At 44.3% G+C, this 21,783-nt stretch overlaps 1 protein-coding gene across 6 annotated transcripts in view; it reads right to left on the minus strand.

Moving 5' to 3' along the window:
• The window catches only part of LOC129813747 (protein-L-isoaspartate O-methyltransferase domain-containing protein 1-like), a 29,740-nt gene extending 20,283 nt beyond the window's left edge, over positions 1 to 9,457 (minus strand). For 3 of the 6 annotated variants that reach the window (XM_055866230.1, XM_055866227.1, XM_055866229.1), the window contains exons 1-2: positions 9,058 to 9,457; positions 109 to 206 (exon numbers count right to left, since the gene is read on the minus strand). The gene's annotated coding sequence lies outside the window, so the exon portion shown is untranslated. Of the gene's footprint in view, positions 1 to 108; positions 207 to 9,039 lie in introns of all 6 variants that reach the window. The other 3 variants (XM_055866228.1, XM_055866232.1, XM_055866231.1) reach the window with 3 other exon arrangements.
• Positions 9,458 to 21,783: the final 12,326 nt, after the last annotated feature.

The following is a 21,783-nucleotide window of genomic DNA, read 5'->3' on the forward strand; positions in this document are numbered from 1 at the left end:
TTTGTGTTGTTTGTAACTTATTTTTTTACTTATTTTGTACATAATGTTGCCGCTACCGTCTCTTATGACCGAAAATAACTTCTAGACACCAGGACTGCGATTACTCACCACGGACTAGTAGAATCCTCTTTTTCCTTTCACGACTCTGACGAGCCCGACACGAAGGATACACTGCTTCCTCGGGAACAGGCCCCGATCCCCGTGATCTGCGTGAAGAGGAGGCGGAGAAAGAGGGGCCGAATGTCAAGCTGCCTTCTGAGAATTCATAGGCGATCGAATAAACCCCCACTTCCCTCCATTCTGCTAACAAACATGCAATCTTTGGGCAATAAAATCGACGAGTTACGCGGAAGATGGAACTACCAACGGGACATTAAAAACTGTAACATCTTATGCTTCACGGAGTCGTGGCTGACCGACGACAACATCAACATACAGCTGGCTGGTTATACGATGTACCGGCAGGATAGAACAGCAGCGTCTGGTAAGACAAGGGTATGTATTTTTGTAAACAACAGCTGGTGCACAATATCGAAGGAAGTCTTGAGCTATTGCTCGCCTGAGGTAGAGTATCTCATGCCAAGCTGTAGACCATACTATCTATTGAGAGAGTTTTCATCTGTATTCTTTGTAGCTGTTTACATACCACCACAGTCAGAGGCTGGCACTAAGACAGCATTGAATGAGCTGTGTTCCACCATAAGCAAACAGGAAAATGCTCACCCAGAGGCGGCGCTCCTAGTAGCCAGGGACTTTAACATAGGGAAACTTAAGTCCATTTTTACCAAACCTGCCTAAATAACTACCAACCTTTAGCATTCACGTCTGTAGCCATTAAGTGCTTTGAAAGGCTGGTCATGGCTCACATCAACACCATCATCCCAGAAACCCTAGACCCACTCCAATTTGCATATCACCCCAACAGATCCACAGATGATGCAGTCTCTATTGCACTCCACACTGCCCTTTCCCACCTGGACAAAAGGAACACCTATGTGAGAATGCTATTCATTGACTACAGCTCAGCATTCAACACCATAGTGCCCTCAAAGCTCATCAATAAGCTAAGGACCATGGGACTAAACACCTCCCTCTGAAACTAGATTCTGGACTTCCTGACGGGTCGCCATCTGGTGGTAAGGGTAGGTAACAACACATCTGCCACGCTGATCGTCAACACAGGGGCCCCTCAGGGGTGCGTGCTCAACCCCCTCCTGTACTCCCTGTTCACTCATGACTGCACTGCCAGGCACGACTCCAACACCATCATTAAATTTGCCGATGACACAACAGTGGTAGGCCTGATCACCGACAACAACGAGACAGCCTATACGGAGGAGATCAGAGACCTGGCCGTGTGGTGCCAGGACAACAACCTCTCCCTCAACGTGATCAAGACAAAGCAGATGATTGTGGACTACAGGAAAAGGAGGACCGAGCATGCCCCCATTCTCATCGACAGGGCTGCAGTGGAGCAGGTTGAGAGCTTCAAGTTCCTTGGTGTCCACATCACCAACAAACTAACATGGTCCAAGCATACCATGACAATTGTGAAGCGGGCACAACAAAGCCTATTCCCCCTCAGGAGACTGAAAAGATTTGTCATGGGTCCTCAGATCCTCAAAAGGTTCTACAGCTGCACCATCGAGAGCGTCCTGACTGGTTGCATCACTGCCTGGTATGGCAACTGCTCGGCCACCGACCGCAAGGCACTACAGAGGGTAGTGTGAACGGCCCATTACATCACTGAAGCCAAGCTTCCTTCCATCCAGGACCTCTATACCAGGCGGCGTCAGAGGAAGGCCCTAAAAATTGTCAAAGACTCAAGCCACCCTAGTCATAGACTGTCTCTCTGCTACCGCATGGCAAGCAGTACCGGATCGCCAAGTCTAGGTCCAAGAGGCTTCTAAACAGCTTCTACCCCCAAGCCATAAGACTCCTGAACATCTAGTCAAATGGCTACCCAGACTACATGCAGTGCCCCCAACCCTCTTTACACCACTGCTACTCTCTGTTGTAATCTTTGCATAGTCCCTTTAATAACTCTACCTACATGTACATACTACCTCAAATAACTGGTGGCCCTGCTCATTGACTCTGTATCGGTACCCCCCTGTATATAGTCTCGCTATGGTTATTTTACTGCTGCTCTTTAATTACTTGTTATTTTGATCTCTTATTCTTATCTGTATTTTTTTGAAACTGCATTGTTGGTTAGGGGATCATAAGTAAGCATTTCGCTGTAAGGTCTACACCTGTTGTATTCGGCGCATGTGACTAATACAATTTGATTTGAATAAAGAATCATGTCAGCTCTATTCAAGACCTTTTAATCTGCAACGCTCTATAACATTTGCCTAGTGAGCGTGACCCGGATTAAATGACAAATCATGATTATTTCACATGGTTAACCAGGATGTGAGGCCTGAGTTGACCCACTGGGCTTAGGCCAAGAGAGAACATGCCGTGACATGTCATGGCTTTCTAAGAACGAGGGAGACTGGCTGGTATCCGACTCAGTGACAGGGACAGCCAACCTGCAGGGCCGGGTGACGAAACATGTAACCGATCCTGGGACAACAACCCAATAACATGCTCAGTGAAATCCTATCTATACACAAGACCATGCGCTATTGATCTGGACAGGGGCCAAGATGTAGGCTACATTATACTGTGTTACTCAATGTGCGTACAGGGTAAACAAATGATGATTCACAGTTCATTTTTTTATTTAACCTTCATTTAACTAGGCAAGTCAGTTAAGAACAAATTCTCATTTACAATGACGGCCTACCGAGGAACAGTGGGTTAAGTAGTAACTAGTAAAACCAAATGCATGCTTTTCAACCGTTCGCTACCCACACCCGCCCGCCCGACTAGCATCACCACCCTGGACGGTTCTGACCTAGAATATGTGGACAACTATAAATACCTAGGTGTCTGGCTAGACTGTAAACTCTCCTTCCAGACTCATATTAAACATCTCCAATCAGAAAATCAAATCTAGAATCGGCTTTCTATTTTGCAACAAAGCCTCCTTCACGCACGCCGCCAAACTTACCCTAGTTAAACTGACTATCCTACCGATCCTCAACTTCGGAGATGTCATCTACAAATAGCTTCCAATACTCTACTCAGCAAACTGGATGCAGTCTATCACAGTGCCATCCGTTTTGTTACCAAATCACCTTATACCACCCACCACTGCGACCTGTATACTCTAGTCGGCTGGCCCTCGCTACATATTCGTCGCCAGACCCACTGGTCATCTATAAGTCTATGCTAGGGAAAGCTCCGCCTTATCTCAGTTCACTGGTCACGATAACAACACCCACCCGTAGCACACGTTCTAGAAGGTATATCTCACTGATCATCCCCAAAGCCAACACCTCATTTGGCCGCCTTTCCTTCCAGTTCTCTGCTGCCAGTGACTGGAACGAATTGCAAAAATCGCTGAAGCTGGAGACTTTTATTTCCCTCACCAACTTTAAACACAGCCATCTGAGCAGCTAACCGATCGCTGCAGCTGTACATAGTCCATCTGTAAATAGCCCACCCAATCTACCTACCTCATCCCCATACTATTTTTATTTACTTTTCTGCTCTTTTGCACACCAGTATCTCTACTTGCACATCATCATCTGCTCATTTATCACTCCAGTGTTAATCTGCTAAATTGTAATTATTTGCTACTATGGCCTATTTATTGCTTACCTCCTCATGCCTTTTGCACACACTGTATATAGACTTTATTTTTTTCTACTGTGTCATTGACTTGGTTATTGTGTTATTGGCTTGTGTATTGTTTATTCCATGTGTAACTATGTGTTGTTGTCTGTGTCACACTGCTTTGCTTTATCTTGGCCAGGTCGCAGTTGTAAATGAGAACTTGTTCTCAACTAGCCTACCTGGTTAAATAAAGGTGAAATAAAAATAAATAAATAAAAACAGCCTTGTCCAGGGGCAGAACGACAGATGTTTACCTTGTCAGCTCGGGGATTCGATCCAGTAACTGAAACCAATGCTCCAACCACTAGGCTACCTGCCTATTTTGGGTCAGTAGAAAGAAAAAAATCGACTTTTAATTCCCCTGCACTATTTACATAAAGAATTGTCAAAGAACAGTAGACAGGCTGCCAGTAGCATAATGTTTAGTGTGTTAAGTAGGCTCTCTAAACTATATATTAAGCGAAAAACAAATAGGCCTAGCTACATCTGCAGGATAAACTCATTTGTTCTCAGATACATTACAATGTTGCCTCTGTAGGCAGCTAGTGTAGTCTGATGATACAGTGATGGAAATTGAGTAATTTGAGCCGCGGTCCATCAGGCTATGGCCCGTGACGTGATGGGCAAATGTGGTGAGGGAGGAGCGCCCTTCTCAAATCTACAGTAATCTGCGCTGCTCGGTGGTTGTCCACAAGGCAGCATCTCTTTTCCATAAAATATATGTTCGAATTTTCATTGGGAAGGCAGATAATGCGTTTTTATTTTATTTAAGCAATCACTTTTGCATGTGAAAACACAGAATCCTACTGATTACTCCACGTGCTCAATCTAGTTCTAAAACTTCCGGCGCCGACCGAGATGGCCGCCTCGCTTCGCGTTCCTTGGAAAATATGCAGTATTTTGTTTTTTTATGTGTTATTTCTTACATTGGTACCCCAGGTGATCTTAGGTTTCATTACATACAGTCGGGAGGAACTACTGAATATACGATTAACGTCAACTAACCATCGTTCCTACCAGGAATATGACTTTCCCGAAACGGATCCAGTGTTTTGCCTTCCACCCAATACAATGGATCTGAACCCAGCCGGCGACCCTACGCGACGCCGTAAAAGGGGCAAACGTAGCGGTCTCCTGGTCAGGCTTCGGAGACGGGCACATCGCGCTCCACTCCCTAGCATACTACTCGCCAATGTCCAGTCTCTTGACAATAAGGTTGATGAAATCCGAGCACGGGTAACATTCCAGAGAGACATCAGGGATTGCAACGTGCTCTGCTTCACGGACACATGGCTCACTCAAGAGACGCTAACGGAGTCGGTGCAGCCAGCTGGTTTCTTCACGCATCGCGCCGACAGAAACAAACATCTTTCTGGTAAGAAGAGGGGCGGGGGGGTATGCCTCATGATTAACGAGACGTGGTGTGATCATCATAACAACACACAGTAACTCAAGTCATTCTGTTCACCTGATCTAGAACTCCTCACAATCAAATGTCGACCGCATTATCTACCAAGGGAATTCTCTTCGATCATAATCACAGCCGTATATATTCCCCCCCAAGCAGACACATCGATGGCCCTGAACGAACTCTATCTGACTCTTTGTAAACTGGAAACCACACACCCTGAGGCTGCATTCATCGTAGCTGGGGATTTTAACAAGGCTAATCTAAAAACAAAACTCCCTAAATTCTATCAGCATATCGATTGTGCTACCAGGGCTGGTAAAACCCTGGATCATTGTTATACTAACTTCTGCGACGCATATAAGGCCCTCCCCCGCCCTCCTTTCGGAAAAGCTGACCACGACTCCATTTTGTTGATTCCAGCCTACAAACAGAAACTAAAACAACAAGCTCCCGCGCTCAGGTCTGTTCAACGCTGGTCCGACCAATCTGATTCCACGCTTCAAGACTGCTTCGATCAAGCGGATTGGAATATGTTCCGCATTGCGTCCAACAACAACATTGAAGAATATGCTGATTCGGTGAGCGAGTTCATTAGGAAGTGCATTGACGATGTCGTACCCACAGCAACGATTAAAACATTCCCAAACCAGAAACCGTGGATTGACGGCAGCATTCGCGTGAAACTGAAAGCGCGAACCACTGCTTTTAACCAGGGCAAGGTGACCGGAAACATGACCGAATACACACAGTGTAGCTATTCTCTCCGCAAGGCTATCAAACAGGCTAAGTCCCAGTACAGAGACAAAATAGAATCGCAATTCAACAGCTCAGACACAAGAGGTATGTGGCAGGGTCTACAGTCTATCACGGATTACAAAAAGAAAACCAGCCCCGTCACGGACCAGGATGTCTTGCTCCCAGACAGGCTAAATAACTTTTTTGCCCGCTTTGAGGACAATACAGTGCCACTGACACGGCCCACTACCAAAACCTGCGGGCTCTCCTTCACTGCAGCCGAGGTGAGTAAAACATTTAAACGTGTTAACCCTCGCAGGGCTGCAGGCCCAGACGGCATTCCCAGCCGCGTCCTCAGAGCATGCGCAGACCAGCTGGCTGGTGTGTTTACGGACATATTCAATCAATCCTTATCCCAGTCTGCTGTTCCCACATGCTTCAAGAGGGCCACCATTGTTCCTGTTCCCAAGAAAGCTAAGGTAACTGAGCTAAACGACTACCGCCCCGTAGCACTCACTTCCGTCATCATGAAGTGCTTTGAGAGACTAGTCAAGGACCATATCACCTCCACCCTACCGGACACCCTAGACCCACTACAATTTGCTTACCGACCCAATAGGTCCACAGACGACGCAATCGCAACCACACTGCACACTGCCCTAACCCATCTGGACAAGAGGAATACCTATGTGAGAATGCTGTTCATCGACTACAGCTCAGCATTTAACACCATAGTACCCTCCAAACTCGTCATCAAGCTCGAGACCCTGGGTCTCGACCCCGCCCTGTGCAACTGGGTCCTGGACCTCCTGACGGGCTGCCCCCAGGTGGTGAGGGTAGGTAACAACATCTCCACCCCGCTGATCCTCAACACTGGGGCCCCACAAGGGTGCGTTCTGAGCCCTCTCCTGTACTCCCTGTTCACCCACGACTGCGTGGCCATGCACGCCTCCAACTCAATCATCAAGTTTGCGGACGACACTACAGTGGTAGGCTTGATTACCAACAACGACGAGACGGCCTACAGGGAGGAGGTGAGGGCCCTCGGAGTGTGGTGTCAGGAAAATAACCTCACACTCAACGTCAACAAAACAAAGGAGATGATTGTGGACTTCAGGAAACAGCAGAGGGAGCACACCCCTATCCACATCGACGGGTCAGTAGTGGAGAAGGTGGAAAGTTTTAAGTTCCTCGGTGTACACATCACGGACAAACTGAATTGGTCCACCCACACAGACAGCGTTGTGAAGAAGGCGCAGCAGCGCCTCTTCAACCTCAGGAGGCTGAAGAAATTCGGCTTGTCACCAAAAGCACTCACAAACTTCTACAGATGCACAATCGAGAGCATCCTGTCGGGCTGTATCACCGCCTGGTACGGCAACTGCTCCGCCCACAACCGTAAGGCTCTCCAGAGGGTAGTGAGGTCTGCAGAACGCATCACCGGGGGCAAACTACCTGCCCTCCAGGACACCTACACCACCCGATGTCACAGGAAGGCCATAAAGATCATCAAGGACAACAACCACCCAAGCCACTGCCTGTTCACCCCGCTATCATCCAGAAGGCGAGGTCAGTACAGGTGCATCAAAGCAGGGACCGAGAGACTGAAAAACAGCTTCTATCTCAAGGCCATCAGACTGTTAAACAGCCACCACTAACATTTAGCGGCCGCTGCCAACATACTGACTCAACTCCAGCCACTTTAAAAATGGGAATTGATGGAAATTATGTAAAAATGTACCACTAGCCACTTTAAACAATGCCACCTAATATAATGTTTACATACCCTACATTACCCATCTCATATGTATATGTATATACTGTACTCTATATCATCTACTGCATCTTGCCATCTTTATGTAATACATGTACCACTAGCCACTTTAAACTATGCCACTTTATGTTTACATACCCTACAGTACTCATCTCATATGTATATACCGTACTCTATACCATCTACTGCATCTTGCCTATGCCGTTCTGTACCATCACTCATTTATATATCTTTATGTACATATTCTTTATCCCTTTACACTTGCGTGTATAAGGTAGTAGTTGTGGAATTGTTAGGTTAGATTACTTGTTGTTATTACTGCATTGTCGGAACTAGAAGCACAAGCATTTCGCTACACTCGCATTAACATCTGCTAACCATGTGTATGTGACTAATAAAATTTGATTTGATTTGATTTGATAGTTTAGGCTATATCACTCCTGGTTAGAGCGAGGCAGCCCGGTTCCAAATCAAATGCAATCAACTTTCAGCCGGTGCAAAACACGCATACACGGATGACATTAATCGAAACCCGCTCATTGACTAGTTCTCATCCAGGATTGGCAGAATTATTTGAAGCCAATCAACTGCTTTCTTAAACAGTTACCACACAGATTGGACGTTTTCTAACCAACCATCTTGCCCTGATATCTCAGCACTGCGTATTGTGGAAAACAAAACAAAAACAGGAAATGGGCTAGCCTCTTTTCTGGTTAATTACCTTTAAAATTGATAACAATAAGTTTTTTTTTTTTTAATATTGCATAGAATTGAGCTTCATGGTGTAGCTCGTTGGCTAGCTAAGAAACATCAGCTGTCTAAATGGCATATATTGGCTGAAACGGTGTTGTGTTGCGTTATTTTAATCACACAACGCATGAAACAAACAACACGACATTGCAGACAATTTAACGTTACCTAGCTAACGTAACTAGCTAGGCTTTTAGCCACAACGAATGGCAGGTTAGTAGCTAAAAACTAGTGTTGTTATGCAAGCAAGGCGTGACAAAACAAATTTCATTATGTTTGCGCCATAGCTATCCATCAGCATTCCAGCAGGTTCAATAGTTAATGTGGACCAAATAGCATAATACATATTGAACGTTGCCAGCTAGCTCCAGGCTCCATTTAGCAGTCGATGATGGCCATGATCAACGAACGTAGGCTAAACTAGCTAAGTATTAACGAAAGAATTGGCAAAAATACATAGCGATTCGTGGTGAAAGGAAGTGGAGTTGACAGATGGACATTAGTGTAAAAAGATGTTAATCGTCTCTAGAAGTTTTGAACACATGCAGGCCCAAACAGTGTGCGTCACCAATTCAGACAAAGCCATGGTAGTTAGCGAGTAGCCACTTTATAACAGACAAAATGTCGACATTGCACTTACAGATTGGAAAATACTCACAGCGCAGAGTCAAATAGTTCAACGCAGTCCCAATAGCTATGTAGTTTGGGGTGAGCAGCAATGCAGTCGTTTACACCACCTTCTCCGTTGTTATTGACTGGAATCCTTGCAAGAAATGTAAACAAAGACTAAACTTCTACTACTTAGCCAGAGGGATAAATGACAAGCCCACGGCTAGGAAAATAGCAGTTTTTAGACGAGCTGGAGATATACAACACGATGGAGAACACATATGCCGACCCAGAAAACAAGAAACTGGCCGAGGTGATGAAGGCATTGGACAACTACTGTGCACCACGCAGGAATACTGTGTTCGAGAGACATCAATTTTGGGCACACAACTTCAATGAACAGGCATTTATTGACAAGTGTACAACCTAACTGAGACTGAGAACACGCGGTTGTGAGTTCAAAGACACCGAAGATCTAATGCTAATGGGTATGTGTTTATCGCCACTGATAGTGGAATAAGAGAAACTCCTCTCCATTTCAGATTTAACCCTAGCTAAGGCAATACATGTTTGCTGTACAAAATAAATTACATCAACTTGGGCTACAGTACCAGTCAAAGTACTCAGCATATGTGGGAACTCCTTCAAGACTGTTGGAAAATCATTCCAGGTGAAGCTGGTTAAGAGAATGGCAAGAGTGGGCAAAGCTGTCAAGGCAAAGGGTGGCTACTTTGAATAATCTAAAATATATTTTGGAATATATTTATATTTGTTTAACACTTTTTTGGGTTACTACATGATTCCATGTGTTATTTCATAGTTTTGACGTCTTCACTATTATTCTACAATGTAGAAAATAGTGAAAATAAAGAAAAACCCTTGAATGAGTAGGTGTGTCAAGTTTTGACTGATACTGTATGTTGGCTAGCAATAGCACAGAACAGTTTGTGCATGCTATGGAACAAAAGGGCTGCCATTATACAATCATGAGCACAGTCAGAATAAAGGCCACCCCCATGCTCAACCAGCGAGCAGCAGACAAAGACTTGTGGAAAAACACACAAACCAAAGAGGTGTCCTGCATTCAATGTTGAATGTAAAAAATGTGGCAAGATAAATCACTTTGCAGCTGTGTGGAGGTCAGGGACAGATGTTGCTCCTTTTGAAACAGAGGTCAAGGAAGTGGACATGTTGTTCATAGGTGCAGTGACACAAGCGCTCAAAAAAGATGCTGGCTGGCACAAACTTGCGTTTATGAATAACTTTTCATGTTCAAAATTGTGCACTCTCAAACAATAACATGCTATTCTTTCACTGTAATAATTACTGTAAATTGGACAGTGCAGTTAGATTAACAAGAATTTAAGCTTTCTGCCAATATCAGATATGTCTATGTCCTGGGAAATGTTCTTGTTACTTACAACCTCATGCTAATCGCATTAGCCTACATTAGCTCAACTGTCCCGTGGATGGGACACCAATCCCAAAGAAGATTTATTAAAGGACTCTGAGTTTCCAGGCCTGCACCACATCTACATTGATCCAAAAGTCCCTCCTGTTGTTCATGGATGTAGGAAAATCCCATATGATGTGCTTGACCAGCTGAAAGAGACATTGGTCAATCAAGAGCAGAGGGGTGTGGTCAGCAAAGTAACAAAACCATCAGCGTGGGTGAAGCACCTTTTGGCAGCGACTACAGCCTCGAGTCTTGGGTTTGACGCTACAAGCTTGGCACCTGTATTTGGGGAGATTCTCGCATTCTTCTCTGCAGATCCTCTCAAGCTCTGTCAGGTTGGATGGGGAGCATCTCTGCACAGCTATTTTCAGGTCTCTCCAAAGATGTTCTATCGTTCAAGTCCGGGCTCTGGCTGAAGCCACTTCTGCGTTGTCTTCGCTGTGTGCTTAGGGTCATTGTCCTGTTGGGAAGTGAACCTTCCCCCTGTCTGAGGTCCTGAGTGCTCTGGAGCAGGTTTTCATCAAGGATCTCTCTGTACTTTGCTCTGTTCACCTTTCCCTTGGTCCTGACTAGTCTCCAAGTCTCTGTCGCTGAAAAACCTCCCCACAGAAGGATTCTGCCACCACCATGCTTCACGGTAGGGATGGTGCCAGGTTTCCTCCAGACGTGATGCTTGGCATTCAGGCCAAAAAGTTCAATCTTGGTTTCATCAGACCAGAGAATCTTGCTTTTCATGGTCTGAGAGTCCTTTAGGCTTCCGTCTTGCCACTCTACTATAAAGGCCTGATTGGTGGAGTGCTGCAGAGATGGTTGTCCTTCTGGAAGGTTCTCCATTCTCCACAGAGGAACTCTGGAGCTCTGTCAGAGTGACCATCGGTTTCTCCTTGACCAAGGCCCTTCTCCCCCGATTGCCTAGTTTGGCCGGGCGGCCAGCTCTAGGAAGAGTCTTAGTGGTTCCAAACTTCTTCCATTTAAGAATGATGGAGGCCACTGTGTTCTTGTGGACCTTCAATGCTGCGGAAATGTTTTGGTACCCTTCCCCAGATCTGTGCCTCGACACAATCCTCGACAGAGCTCTACCGACAATTCCTTCGATCTCATGGCTTGGTTTTTGCTCTGACGTGCATTGTCAACTGTGGGACCTTATATTGACAGGTGTGTGTGCCTTTCCAAATCATGGCCAATCAATTTAATTTACCACAGGTTGACTCCAATGAAGTTGTAGAAACATTTCAAGGATGATCAATGGAAACAGGATGCACCTGAGCTCAATTTCGAGTCTCATAGCAAAGGGTCTGAATACTTATGTAAATAAGGTATTTCTGTTTGTTTAATCAATTTGCAAAAATGTCTAAAAACCTGTTTTCACTTTGTCATTATCTGTAAATTGATGAGGATTTTTATTTATTTAATACATTTTATAATAAGGCTGTAATGTAACAAAATGTGGAAAAAGTCAAGGGGTCTGAATACTATCCGAATGTACTGTATGGCATCTATGGACCAACGTCTTTCAACGCAATATTTTCCAGACTAGTATGTCAAACAACTGACCAATAAACCTTAATGTGGGCGTGGGCTGGCACATAAATGTATATACACAAGTACACATGTTACAAACCCTGTCAAGACTCAACATATGCAAGCATGTTCAGATTGACCACAAGGGAGCGCTACAACAGGCACATATCTCTTGATCTGTTTGACTCAGTGTTGAAATTGGAAACCTGAGGTCTGGATTGTGATTCCTAGGATTTCAGTGACTACTTATTTTGAACTTTTTTTGTTTTATTCAAAAGGAGAAACACTTTTACATCCAAGGCTACAGATTGAGAGACAGAAGTTTGTCATAAAGTGGCTGCAGCTTGCACCAGACAGAGACAGAGGCAGAAAGGAGAGGACAGAACACAGCAAGTAAAGGGCAGATAGAACCAGAGAGACAAAATGTACATACACTCATAAACTCAGCAAAAAAATGAACGTCCTCTCACTGTCAACTGCGTTTATTTTCAGCCAACTTAACATGTGGTAATATTTGTATGAACATAAGATTCAACAAGTGAGACAAACTGAACAAGTTCCACAGACATGTGACTAAGAGAAGTGGAATAATGTGTCCCTGAACAAAGTGGGATCAAAATCAAAAGTAACAGTCGGTATCTGGTGTGGCCACCAGCTGCATTAAGTACTGCAGTGCATCTCCTCCTCATGGACTGCACCAGATTTGCCAGTTCTTGCTGTGAGATGTTACCCCACTCTTCCACCAAGGCACCTGCAAATTCCTGGACATTTCTGGGGGGAATGGCCCTAGCCCTCACTCTGATCCAACAGGTCCCAGACGTGCTCAATTGAATTGAGATCTGGGCTCTTCGCTGGCCATGGCTGGCCAGGAAATTACACACAGAACGAGCAGTATGACTGGTGGCATTGTCATGCTGGAGGGTCATGACAGAATGAGCCTGCAGGAAGGGTACCACATGAAGGAGGAGGATGTCTTCCCTGTAACGCACAGCGTTGAGATTGCCTGCAATGACAACAAGCTCAGTCCGATGATGCTGTGACACACCGCCCCAGACCATGACGGACCCTCCACCTCCAAATCGATCCCACTCCAGAGTACAGGCCTTGGTGTAATGCTCATTCCTTCGACGAGAAACGCAAATCCGACCATCACCCCTGCTGAGACAACCGCGACTCGTGAGTGAAGAACACTTTTTGCCAGTTCTGTCTGGTCCAGCGACAGTGGGTTTGTGCCCATAGGCGACGTTGTTGCCGGTGATGTCTGGTGAGGACCTGCCTTACAACAGGCCTACAAGCCCCAGTCCAGCCTCTCTCAGCCTATTGCGGACAGTCTGAGCACTGATGAAGGGATTGTGCGTTCCTGGTGTAACTCGGGCAGTTGTTGCTGCCATCCTGTACCTGTCCCACAGGTGTAATGTTCGGATGTACCGATCCTGTGCAGGTGTTGTTACACGTACTCTGCCACTGCGAGGACAATCAGCTGTCCGTCCTGTCTCCCTGTAGCGCTGTCTTAGGCATCTCACAGTACGAACATTGCAATTTATTGCCCTGGCCACATCTGCAGTCCTCATGCCTCCTTGCAGCATGCCTAAGGCACGCTCACGCAGATGAGCAGGGACCCTGGGCATCTTACTTTTGGTGTTTTTCAGAGTCAGTAGAAAGGCCTCTTTTTAGTGTCCTAAGCTTTCATAACTGTGACCATAATTGCCTACCGTCTGTAAGCTGTTAGTGTCTTAACGACCATTCCACAGGTGCATGTTCATTAATTGTTTATGGTTCATTGAACAAGCATGGGAAACTGTGTTTAAACCCTTTACAATGAAGATCTGTGGAGTTATTTAGATTTGTACAAATTATCTTTGAAAGACAGGGTCCTGAAAAAGGGATGTTTCTTTTATTGCTGAGTTTACATACATACATACATACATACATACATACATACATACATACATACATACATACATACATACATACATGTAAGGGATAAACACTGACACTTTGTACATTATCTGGAAATAATGGACGACCTGATAATGACCGAGTTGATTAATTCCAGATAATGTACAGAGCGGAGGAGTTTATCCCACTTAAGCCACTGTTGCCATAGAAAACAAGCACACATTTACTGGTAAAAATGACATGTTTTCATTGAGATTTTAATTTTGATAAGTAAATTCATACTATTTCAGCCTTCCACTAAACCAGGTTGTTAGTTCTATCGGTTAAGTTGCTAGAGAAGAGGACTTGTTGTTCATTCTATTTGTTTGATTGCTCTGTAGGCTTGCGATGTTCTCATCCCTTGCTTGCTAGGTAGCCAACTATGGCTAACACAGTCGTGTCAACTCTGCAGATAGAATAACATCAAAGTAGCTGCATTTGCATTTGTTTAAGCTATTTTCTAGTGACATTTATTTGGATACATCCATGCTACTGTACATAAATAGTGCCTGTTGAGGGATGAAAGACACACAAAGTCAATTTCATCTATTTAAATAAAATCGAGTGAATTCGGGCCATATTATACTCCTTTAAACTTCAACTTTAAAGTTTGCAATAGTATCAATTGCAAGAGGATGTGATCTGTTGGTCAGTGTTATCATACCATCTGCTGGTTTATCATGAGAGCAACTCAGACCTGTGTTTCCTGAGTAAGTGTGAGGTCATAAACTCTGTAGTTTCCACACTTCTTTTCTGTGTCTGAAGGTACTCAGTGCACACATCAAGCTGTGAAAAAGACAGATTGACGTACAGTATATATTCAAAAGTATGTGGGCACCCCTTCAAATTAGTGGATTCGGCTATTTTAGCCACACCTGCTGCTGACAGGTGTATAAAATCGAGCACACAACCATTCCATCTCCATAGACAAACATAGGTAGTAGAATGGCCTTACTGAAGAGCTCAATGACTTTCAACATGGCACTGTCATAGGATGCCACCTTTCCAACAAGTCAGTTCGTCAAATTTCTGCCTTGCTGGAGCTTCCTCGATCAACCGCCAGTGCTGTTATTGTGAAGTGGAAACGTCTAGGAACAACAACAGCTCAGCTGTGAAGTGGTAGGTAGGCCACACAATTTCTTAAGGGACCACAGAGTGCTGAAGTGCAAAGCAGGTAAAAATCATCTGTCCTTGTTTGCAACACTCACTACCAAGTTCCAAACTATATCTGGAAGCAACGTCAGTACCAGAACTGTTGTCGGGAGCATCATGAAATGGGTTTCCGTGGCCGAGCAGCCGCACACAAGCCTAAGATCACCATGCGCAATACTAAGCGTTGGCTGGAGTGGTGTAAGGCTTGCTGCCATTGGACTCTGGAGCAGTGGAAAGTGTTCTCTGGAGTGATGAATTACGCTTCACCATCTGGCAGTCCGACGGACAAATATGGGTTGGCGGATGCCAGGAGAATGCTACAGTGCCAACTGTAAAATTTGGTGGAGGAGGAATAATGGTCTGGGGCTGTTTTTCATGGTTTGGGCTAGGCCCCTTAGATCCAGTGAAGGGACACTACAGCATACAATGACATTCTAGACGATTCTGTGCGTCCAACTTTGTGGCAACAGTTTGGGGAAGGCCCTTTCCTGTTTCAGCATGACAATGCCCCCATGCACAAAGTGAGGTCCATACAATCAAAATCGGTGTGAAAGAACTTCACTGGCCTGCACAGAGCCCTGGCCTCAACCCCATCGAACACCTTTGGGATGAATTGGAACGCCGACTGAAGCAGTGAGCTCTTAAGGCCATTCTACTGCCAATGTTTTTCTATGTAGATTGCATATCTGTGTGCTTGATTGTAACCTCTACGGGATCGGTCCCCCCGCCCGCGGGACGGTTGAGCTAACATAGGCTAACGTGATTAGCACGAGGTTGTAAGTATCAAGAACATTTCCCAGGACATAGACATATCTGATATGGGCAGAAAACTTTAATTCTTGTTAATTTAACTGCACTGTCCAATTTACAGTAGCTATTACAGTGCAATAATACCATGCTATTGTTTGAGGAGCGTGCACAGTTATGAACTTGAAAATGTATTAATTAACCAATTAGGCACATTTGGGCAGTCTTGATACAACATTTTGAACTGAAATGCAATGGTTCCTTGAATCAGTCTAAAACTTTGCACATAATCTGCTGCCATCTAGTGGAACAGTACATTATGGCTTTTCTCTTGCATTTCAAAGATGATGGAACAAAGAAAAACGCATGTTTTTTTTATTTGTATTATCTTTTACCAGATCTAATGTGTTATATTCTCCTACATTAATTTCACATTTCCACAAACGTCAAAGTGTTTCCTTTCAAATGGTTTCAAGAATATGCATATCCTTGCTTCAGGTCTGAGCTACAGGCAGTTAGATTTGGGCATGTCATTTTTGGCGAAAATTTCAAAAAAATGGTCCGATCCTTAAGAGTAACTCCTGTCAGCAACGGGTGTGGCTGAAATAGCCGAATCCATTAATTTGAAGCGGTGGCCACATACTTTTATATATATAGTGTATATCAGCATGGTAGAATTCAATGGCTAGTTCATTCTTGCATGTTCTTTGTTTTGAGCAGCTTTTGAAAGCAAAAGTCGAATTGAAAACATTAATGTTATTGGCATTAAATTAAATGTTCATAATGTCAAGCTAGGACTGATGGTTTGGTTGGCTACGCATAGTCCCTGGTTGATTATCCCTTACATATGCATGGTAGAATTCAATGGCTATAGTTCATTCTTACATGTTCTATGTTTGATCTGCTCTAATTTAAAGCATTGTTGTCATTGGGAATTCGATTTTCATAATAGCAAGCTAGGACTCATGGTTGTTTAGCTAAATTAGCAAATCTGTTTGGTGACCAAGGTAACTACTGTAGCTATCTAGTAAACTAACTTGCTAGCTACTTATTTGATGTTGAACACATTTCTAGTGGCATATGTGTTAAATTAAAGCCATGTGATAAAAGGGATAATCAACACGGGGCTCTATGCGTTCTCTGGAAAATGAACAAGTAGAAATAGCCTGGTAAAGATGGATTCAGGGGAAATGTTTACCTGGGGACTCAAAGGTGAAAACATCAAAGAGAGAGAACAAATGAATGTGAAGCTCTCTCTCTCTCTCTGTCTGCCTCTCTCTCTCTACTGTCATAGACCCTACTGTATAGGAAAATATACTCCTTTAAACTTCCACTTTAAACTTTGCAAGTTTGCAATAGAATGAATTGCAAGAGGATGTGATCTGTTGGTCAGTGTTATCAAACCATCTGCTGGTTTATCATGAGAGCTACTCAGACCTGCGTTTCCTGAGTAACTGTTAGGTCACCCTATAGGTAGTTTCCACACTGCCTTTCTGTGTCTGAAGGGACTCAGTCCGCACATCAAGCTGTGAAAAGGACAGACTGACATATATCACAAACGGGACTGATTGACATTATGTGCTTGATCTTAAGGATAGCTTTTCTCTTGGTCCAAGTAAGAGGTAAGTCTAGGCACAGCCAGTCATAGGCTTTTAGTGGAAAGGAGTATGTTGTCTTTCTAAGGTCAATTCTCTCTGTTTGTCATATTTCAAATGGATGAATAGGATGGATAAATAGGAAATAGAGCTTGGACAGTCTTTGCTTATAGCCTAACAAGTAGTTATAACAAGCTTATAAGTGGTTATAACACGCTTAACACAAGTGTTATCTTATAACAAGTGGATGTTTTGGGATTTATAGGTCACTGTTACACCTCCATCAACTCAGCCCATGTAGATCAAACAATCCGGCCGGGCCACAGCTTCAGCCTGGCCTGTGAGTTTGTCTGCCTGCAGCCCAGCCATGCGATGCAGTGGTGGAAGGATGGCCAGGTGCTACTTAACGCTAGCTCCATCCTGCCCAACATTACTCTGTCTATGCATGTGAGTGGAGCTGGAGAGAAGGACAGTGGGAACTATAGCTGTAGGACAGAACCACCTGATGCCCTGGGCACCACAGCTGTTATTACAGTGGGAGGTAAGATCAAATCAAAATCCAATCCAATTTTATTTGTCACATACACAGTTTACAGCAGGTGTAAAAGGGGCAGTGAAATGCTTGTGTGCTATCTCCCTCAACATTATAGTACAATAATCAATATCAATAATAAGAGTCAAATAAAAACATACCACATTTAGGCATGTGTGATGTGTACAATTGTCATAGACCTGAATATTTATGTATCACCCTGAGCTAATACCTAGGCTTCAGCTCAGTGTGTTAATGCAGCCTTGTAGCACGCAGATTACCCAGACGGTTACACATCTGTATGTATCTTTATAAACTCAGCAAAAAAAGAAAGATAATTCATACAAATCCAAATAACTTCACAGATCTTCATTGTAAAGGGTTTAAACACTGTTTCCCATGCTTGTTCAATAAAGCATAAACAATTAATGAACATGCACCTGTGGAACGGTCGTTAAGACACTAACAGCTTACAGACGGTAGGCAATTAAGGTCACAGTTATGAAAGCTTAGGACACTAAAGAGGCCTTTTTTACTGACTCTGAAAAACACCAAAAGAAAGATACCCAGGGTCCCTGCTCATCTGCGTGAACGTGCCTTAGGCATGCTGCAAGGAGGCATGAGGACTGCAGATGTGGCCAGGGCAATAAATTGCAATGTCTGTACTGTGAGACGCCTAAGACAGCGCTACAGGGAGACAGGACGGACAGCTGATCGTCCTCACAGTGGCAGACCACATGTAACAACACCTGCACAGGATCGGTACATCCGAACATCACACCTGCGGGACAGGTACAGGATGGCATCAACACCTGCCCGAGTTACACCAGGAACGCACAATCCCTCCATCAGTGCTCAGACTGTCCTCAATAGGCTGAGAGAGGCTGGACTGAGGGCTTGTAGGCCTGTTGTAAGGCAGGTCCTCACCAGACATCACCGGCAACAACATCACTTATGGGCACAAACCACCGTCGCTGGACCAGACAGAACTGGCAAAAAGTGCTCTTCACTGACGAGTCACGGTTTTGTCTCACCAGGGGTGATGGTCGGATTCGCGTTACTCGTCGAAGGAATGAGCGTTACACCGAGGCCTGTACTCTGGAGTGGGATCGATTTGGAGGTGGAGGGTCCGTCGTGGTCTGGGGTGGTGTGTCACAGCATCATCGGACTGAGCTTGTTGTCATTGCAGGCAATCTCAACGTTGTGCGTTACAGGGAAGACATCCTCTCTCATGTGGTACCCTTCCTGTAGGCTCATCCTGACACGACCCTCCAGCATGACAATGCCACCAGCCGTACTGCTTGTTCTGTGCGTGATTTCCTGCAAGACAGGAATGTTAGTGTTCTGCCATGGCCAGTGAAGAGCCCGGATCTCAATCCCATTGAGCAAGTCTGGGACCTGTTGGATCGGAGAGTGAGGGCTAGAGCCAGAAATGTCCAGGAACTTGCAGGTGCCTTGGTGGAAGAGCGGGGTAACATCTCACAGAAATGGCAAATCTGATGCAGTCCATGAGGAGATGCACTGCAGTACTTAATGCAGCTCGTGGCCACACCAGATACTGACTTTTACTTTTGATTTTGACCCCTCTTTGTTCAGGGCCACATTATTCAATTTATGTTAGTCACATGTCTGTGGAACTTGTTCAGTTTATGTCTCACTTGTTGAATCTTGTTATGTTCATACAAATATTTACATGTTAAGTTTGCTGAAAAGAAATGCAGTTGACAGTGAGAGGACGTTCCTTTTGTTGCTGAGTTTAAAATGTTTTGATCAGTTTCTTTCCCCCTAGACCTCCCTACCTCTGGGCCCTCTGTCAATACCCTTGAGCCCACAGTAGAGCCAAAGCACATACCCTGCGAGGTGGATAGGGTTGGGGTTTCCAGACAAGGTGAGATGTTATTTCCCATCCACATGGTTTAGCAGCCCTATAAGTTCACCACCCAGCATCTATAGTTCACCACCCAGCATCAATGATATTAATGAGAAAAATGTCCTCGTCTTTTCAATGATTTTAATGTCTCTATTTCTCTCTCTCTTTCCTGTCTGTCTCTCTTTTCGACATTTCTTTATTTTCTTTCTTTCTCTTTTCTACATGATCTCTTTCTCTCTCTCTTTCGCTCTTGCTCTCCCTTTATCTCTCTCTCAGGTGTTCTAGATGTTGTGATGGTGTGGTACCTACTGTTGAAGGCTATATTTCTCATCCTCATGGTGACCACTATAGCTCTGGTTCTAGCCTGCAGGCTCCGCTGAATACAGTATGGCTCTCAAGCTTATAACATGCTGCCATGCGGCTTTGCTTCCAGCTATTGTTGAATTTTAACATCACATGCTGTGGAACGCTGTAAATCAACTTCAAGTGCCAGTGATCTTAGTTAAAAATGTTGATGGAACAGTTGGTTTTGATCTGTGTATTGTGTTTGTTCAATTATAACTTAGATAAACTTAGATATAACTTAGCCTACATGATTAACTATTTGGTATAATTATTTCTTCAAACCTGTACTGCTCCTGCAATAAACAGTTTTTTTCTCCATTTTATTTAGTCACATCAGTTTGTCAGAATAACCTAACACTGTTGGCATACGACCAGTAAGGTGCTTGGCGATGTTGTATCTGCTTTGTGGAATCCTCACCCCAAACGATAAAATAATTCAATTAACTTTATTTTCCGTGAGGGAACTTCTTGTCTGGTGTAGTTAAAAAATAAATAAACAAAATACCTATGGATTTTACTCTTCGGGTATAATACACGATTAATTAGAGTAGAACATTGTGAATTGCAGTAGAATAGGCCTTAGTCTATGACTAGCATTGGCTCAATGTATTTGAGGAATATTTGGGCCATAGACTAGATTAGAGATTTTTGGGGGCTAGGTCGAAACCACAGGTGGGTCTAAACGTAGTTTTTGGGGTACCAGAACTGTTTCCTTTCATTGCATATTAACGCACAACACCCATTATTGCGCCGTAATAGCTTGGCTCGCACCCGCCATTCATGTGTTCAACTACACCCCACCATGGTCCAGATTCACTACATCCATCGGACAGCGCCGTAACAGTAACTTTGCTTATCACTTCAACCCCAAGTCCCTCTTGGTAAAGAACGCGCAACCACCAGAACACCACTGGATCGAAGCTAAATCTCCGTGCGCATTTTTGCCGATCCTTTAATCATACAGTGCATGGTCGTGGTGATGTGTGACTGGAAAAGTAATCATGTTCGCCAATTCATTCGAGTACCTGGACCTCTGTAAGCGAGTGTCCCAGCTCCTCCCAGCGTCAGATGAGTTGGTCTCAGACGGGACCACCGGGTCCTTCAAACTATTGGTGCTTCTTCTCTCCATCCTCCTCTTCTGGGCCATCCATCTGTAGAAAGACGATGTAAGTAGCCTACAGTGCGACGACGACTACTTTTATGTACCGGTATTCGAAGCGGGCCAATCAGCCAGACAGGCAGAATTTGGTCCTTAAGTGTGTATTTCAACATCCTTACAGCCAATTTTGCATTTTTTCCTACAGGATAAGGTCTACAACGAGATTGGCTTGGTAAGTTTCCTTTGTCATAATTCATTGTGAATTCAAAGTGATGTTTCATGTGAATAAAAAACAACATTGATAACCATTGAATAATTCAGAATTTAAACTCAAATAGCACCCTATTCCACCCACAGTGCACCAATTTTGATGAGGGTGCCATTTGGGACAGAGCACCAGTCTTACCTTCTTAGGTTACTCAATTGTAATTTGTTTTATTTGTTAAGCACGTTGAACAGCATTTGTTGTAAGAAATGTGCTATAACATACATTTTATCTTGCAGAGACCTGGTAAACAAG

This window comes from Salvelinus fontinalis, chromosome 17, assembly GCF_029448725.1.
Source record: "Salvelinus fontinalis isolate EN_2023a chromosome 17, ASM2944872v1, whole genome shotgun sequence".
In the NCBI taxonomy this organism is placed as follows: domain Eukaryota; kingdom Metazoa; phylum Chordata; class Actinopteri; order Salmoniformes; family Salmonidae; genus Salvelinus; species Salvelinus fontinalis.